The sequence below is a fragment of the Octodon degus genome, unplaced genomic scaffold (genome assembly GCF_000260255.1).
Source record: "Octodon degus isolate 3935 unplaced genomic scaffold, OctDeg1.0 scaffold00188, whole genome shotgun sequence".
Taxonomy (NCBI): Eukaryota; Metazoa; Chordata; class Mammalia; order Rodentia; family Octodontidae; genus Octodon; species Octodon degus.
Window position 1 is genome coordinate 2,670,080 of NW_004524764.1, and position 6,072 is coordinate 2,676,151.

Below are 6,072 nucleotides of genomic sequence, written 5' to 3' on the forward strand. Positions count from 1 at the left end.
CCCACCTATGAGCTCAAGAGACTTTGGTGGGGCACACTGTTACCTTGGTTTACAACCTTCGTTCTTTCTAGGATTCTCCTCACAGAATTAATTCCACAATTCTGGAACATGCTTGCAAATTGGTTGCAATGATAATTGTGAAACAAATTCTCCAACCAGAATCATAGAAAGAATTAAGTTCCTAAACTGTTAACAAAGCTTCTAAACCCAAGTCAAAGTTCTTTCCCTGGGCCCCCAAAGACTCCGTGATGTACTTCCTTTCTGCAAAAGCCATTTAGTCCATCTCTAAGAGTTGCTAAAATCTTAACAGTTTCAGCATTTCTTAAGACTATAAGTCCAAAGTCACTTCTGATTTTTAAGGTAAACATATAACTACAAACCCCCATACAAATTAAATTCTTCCAAAATACAATGACAAAAAGTAAATATTCCCATTCTAAGTAGGGGAATAGAAAGGAAACAGAACCAAAACAAGTTCAAACTCCAACAGGGCAAACATTATATCCCATATTTCTATGTCAAGCATCTGGCACAATCTAAGGCAAGATATGACTCCAAAGGGTTTGTGTGACTCAACCAGTCAGCAGTTTTAGCTCCCATGGTTTCTCTCCTGGTCGAGTATTGCTCACTCCTCAAATGTTTTCTTCAGAAAATACACTCTTGGGTTCCCCAACCTTTGGAGTTCTGCACTGCAGCTTCATCTACACCCTCATAGCTTCACGTACTCCCAGGAGTACACTGTCTGCCCTTCCGGGCCATTTTCTGAAACCTGCGTGGAAACTTCTTGACCCCCATAACTATCACATTCTATGTATGCCTAAAACAAATACCTCCTAGAAGATGACAAAGTCTGCAAGCTAGAGCAGTAGCCAGACCTCCTCTTCTCTTGAGTGTAGGATTGAGAACCTGAGGGCTGTGAGCCCAGACCCAAGGAGAAAATTCTCTAAGCTGCCTCTATCCTGGACCAAAGTGCTATGGAGCTCTCTCTCCAAAGCAAAGTGTTTCTCATTGGAAATTTTGAGATGGCAAGGCCAGAGTACCTTTGTTTCTTGTAATATTCCCAGGCTACCTTTTCTATTGTCCTTTTCAATCTCAGTAACTAAATTCTCCACTCTTTTATCTTTGTTTTTCAAATTTCCTGAATCTTACTTTTTGCTCAAACTGAAAACTTTAATTCATTCTGCTGGGACCTTTGCTGTTGGTTCACAATGGAAATCAGGCTAAATGCCCCCAACATGTCACCATCTCATCATTAGATTCCCTTCAAATTTCTTCTTCCAGATTAATCAGTCCACTGCCCTTAATCTCAGTCTCTAGCCAAATCTCTGGACAAGAGAAAAATGCAGCTAAGTATTCTGCCAAAGCATAAGATGCATGATACGGAACCCAAGAGCCAAAGCAGTGCTTGCTCCTAGCTGAAACTTTCTGAGCCTGGTCTTTATCTACAGCCTTTCTATCTACATTCTGTTTTTCTGAGCTCTAATCAGAATCTCCTATTTGGAGATTCGGAATTAGGGGCCTGCTTCTTAAGACAGCATCTTAAAGGCTTTCCAAATTCTTCCTACAATCTAATTCCAAAGGCTCCTAAACCATATGCTCAGTTAGTGTCACAGAACGATTTTAACTCCATGATGTTTAAGACATAGTCAAATCTGAATTTTTAAAATATTTTTTTCAGAACCAGGGATTGAACTCCAGCCCTTGCACTTGCCAGGCAAGCACTTATTCTACTGACCAATCTCCCCGGCCCCACAAATCTGAACTTTTAATACTTCACTAACCCACCATGGGAACATTAAAATATATATATTTACCATGAAAATATATTAGTTTGTTAATGTAACAAAGACAAGAGAAACGATGGGAAAAAAAAGGAGGGAAAAACATGTAAGTATATATACAGGATGGCTGAGATGATTGTACTCATAATTTCCATCAGTTTTTTTGAAAATAGCAACTGATGTTTAGAATTTTCACTAACTCTAACTCTGTATGCTGCTATCTGTGATCTGAGTGACTACATTGAGGACATCAATGTGTAATACAAACTGCACAGTTCAATGCCTCTCATCTTGGTCTTCTAAATGTGTACCATTCCTAATGTCTTTTTTTTTTTTTTTTAGACTGGTGCAACTGTTATGGAAATCAGTATGGAGACTCCTTAGAAAAGTTGGTCTGGAAATCCCCAATCCCCTTTAAACCAGCTATTCCTCTACTGGGAATTTTCCCAGAGGATCTGAAAACATCATATCATAGGGATATATGTGTGCCTATGTTTATAGCAGCACAATTTGTGATAGCCAAATCTTGGAAACAACCAAGATGCCCATCACCTGAGGAATGGTTGAGAAAGATGTGGTATTTTTACACAATGGAGTATTATTCAGCTATTAAGAATGATAAACTGCAAGCCTTTATATTGAAGTGGATGCCACTTGAACATATACTCACAAGTGAAATAAACCAGACACACATGTGTAAATATCGTATAGTCTCCCTAGTATAAGAACTCCAAAGAAGAAATACAAATAGAAAGATATAATACAAGTGAAAGGAAAGCAGGATCTCAAGGACTAACTAACCAAGAGAGGGAAAGGAGATGAGGTAGGAAACATGACAATGTTAAACCATGCAGTTATATGTAAAAGATGAGCAAGGTAATGATCCGGAGAATATTCAGAAGATTCTTTAATCTAGGAGTTAATTGGAAAGATTCTCACCCTGACTAACTATATATACTGATATCTGTGAACTAAGCTACTGCACTGCAGATGGTAATTTGTAATAGTGGTTTCATGTTGTGAGTGCCTGTCATTGTGGTATTCTGAATATGGGCTGCTTGTCATGACATGCCAGTTACTGCTAAGTGATCGATGACGTAGAGTGTGCCATTCCTAATGTCTTATCACTTATTATACTCTCTTTAAAATAAACTAAAACAAAAAAGACAAGGAAAAATTTAAGATTCTCTCGAAGCAAACAGCAATATACAATTATTTCTCCAATCTTGCCTAACCATATCTATTAATCTGAGCAACAGATATGATGATAAAAATAGATACTACAACAGCCACTATTAGCTATTCTTGTTTTGAAAATCTGTAACATATGCATTGCTATATGATACCCTGTTTCTGTCCTTTTTTGTATTTTTTGCTTCTATCTTTAGTCTTCAAAGTAAAATAAAATATTAAAAAAGAAAGACCAAAGATTAAAACACTTTTGTTATTTTTTAAAAAATTTTGTTTATTTATCTATTTGATACAGGATTTTGCGATGCAGTGCAGACTCTTAGTGATCCTTCTGCCTCAACCTCCCCAGTGCTAGAACTGCAGGCATGCACCACTGCATCCGGTTCTGGGGCTAGCACAGCATGCCCAGAATTCCAGGGCTGATGTGGCATATAGTAGTGAGGACTGAACTTATGACCTTGCACTTGCCCACCAAGACATCTACCCAACATTTCTTGCTTTTTAAAAACAGCATATAGATTTTTTTTTTTTTGCAAAACATTGAATAATGAAAATCTCAAATATCCATGTCAAGTATGAATGGCAGATAATTTGTTTATTTTTTGCTACTTATATTCTCAAATTCAAGTAATACATGGCTTGTTTATTTTTAGTAAAGTGAACTGCAAAGAAAATGCAGATTTTACTCAGCCATCTTTTTAAAGAGAATTAAAATCTTTAACATCAGTTTCAACAGAGAAACAGTAGGTTTAGCATGTCAAACAAGGCAAGACAGCATGAAGGGAGTTCCTCTCTCCATGAAAAGCACTGTGATCACCTATAATTGTGTAATCAGCTTACAGTATACATAAATCAATTATCTTCATTGAAAGAGTCCAGGGTTCTGTTGTGAGCACTCAGCATGCTGGATCTTATGCATATGTTATCTGGGAAGATTATCTCATTGAAACACTTAATCCAATTGACACTGCTGACATTAACTTCAACTATAAAGTACTACCAAGCACTAACAAGGAAGTCTTAAACACTGTGCATGCTATTCTGAATATATGTGCTATGTAGTGAATTTTCAGATGTCTCCTAAAATCATTTGCTGAAATTCTACCTTGTAAGGTGAGTATATTAATTGGTGGGTGTGACCTCTGAGACATAGGCCACCTGAGTAGAGACCTCAAGATGTGATTAATATCCTTACACAGAGATAAATCAGTTTACTTTGTCTCTGTTCTCTGTCACATGGATATGACTAAGCAGTATTTACCTGTAAACAAGGCTTGGGTCCTTAGCAGACACCAAATGTGCCAGTGTGTTGATATGGAATGTCCTAGCCTACAGAACTCTAAGAGATAAACATTCTTTAAGCCATAAAAGTGCAATAATATTTTATAGTATTGTGATTAAGACAAAGGCCATTGTGTCATTGCCTATGGGTAGAATCTTAGGGAAACATATATAGCTTTAATAAAAGGAATATTTTTACAGTTATTGTTTATTTTAATTTTCTGTGTTCAGTAATCTAAACCTGACATTTTAATGGAAATACAACTTTGGTTTAATTAGTAAAGAATGACACCACCAATTTATGTTCTTTTACATTTATTTGGTTTTTAAATTCCTCTTACCATCTGAGTAATGTGATTTTCATCAGTAATAAAGTGAAAAATAATGACAAGTCAGTTGAACAAAAAAATGATGCTAAGGCTTTTGTGGAAATAATTAATATTTACTTTAACTAGGAAATAAATGTATAATAAAGAAAAATTGGAATACATATATCAGAACTCATCACGTATAAATATATATCTCTTTATTCTATCAACTAGAAGAGGGCGGGCAAGATAACTCAGCTGACTGGCCTGCTTAGGTGACCACAGAGACTGGGGTTCAATCTGCGGGACCACATGACACTCTGCCTTATCTCTGGGTGCACTGCGTCAGCCGTACAGACCGGCAATGGAGGCGCATGCCTGGAATCCTAGTGCTGGGGAGGATTAGAATCAGTAAGATTCTGAATTGCACAGTGAGACTGTATAACAAATACATAAAAAAATTAGGGGGCCTATAAACAATGGCAACCCAGAGTAAAAAGCACATCTAGGACCCTGACCTTAGTTTGAAATAGTGTTCTACAATAAAATAAACCAACGTTCTTCGAGAAAAGGCTGATTCTAAGGCAATCTGGCGAATCTTATAGGCAATTACAAAAAGTACGAACGTTCTTAAATTCATACTCATTCTGGGTGACATTTTAAGCAAAAAATCTAAAACAGGATAACTGAATTGACATATGTAAGACTTCTTTGTCTATTTAGTTTGGAAATTTGTAAATTCTCATAGTCTTATAGAAGTTCTTTTTGTAGAGTGTATGCATGCGTGTGCACATATGCATGTATTTCCTAACTCCAAGACAGGTAAATTTATGTAGTTGGTAGCAAGTGTGTGTTTTGAGGATCTTTACCTATGTATTAAATATCACTGATTTAAAAAAAAAAAAAAAGAATTCAGATTCAGGAGCCCTACGTAATTTAGAAAAATGTTAGTCCAGCTCTGCTGCTTTGGAGACAGAGTAGAAACAAACGTGAAGGAGCCTGCTCACCTCAGTCTCCAGGAGAAACCCCAGGCAGGACTGCAAGGCCAAGCACTGCAGAGTGCCTGTGTACCTCTGACAGCTGTGAAGCAGGGCCTGGCGAGCTGGTGCAAACCTAAAAAGCCCTTGAGACAGGAACATTTTTCAATTTTTAAAAGGTTATTTGAAAAAAATAAAAGTGAAGAATATGCAAAAAAAAAAAAAAAGTACGAACGTTCTAAAAATAAACCAACTATCGGACCATTCAGTGTGCCTTCAGGTCAGTATGATACAGAAACAGACTATCAGATCTCTCAATGGCCAAAACATGAACTATATGAGCAGCGAGCTAAATAATATAATATTGAGTTATAAGCAAATGTATAAAATAAGTAATCTGACTATAACAATAGAACAAATAATTTAGTAAGTCAAAGGAGGAAAAAAGATCTCTCAGAGAGAATAGGTCCACATAATACGAGTAGATACCATAACTTAAAGGAGGAAAATCATATCAATTCCCTAGGTGCAAAC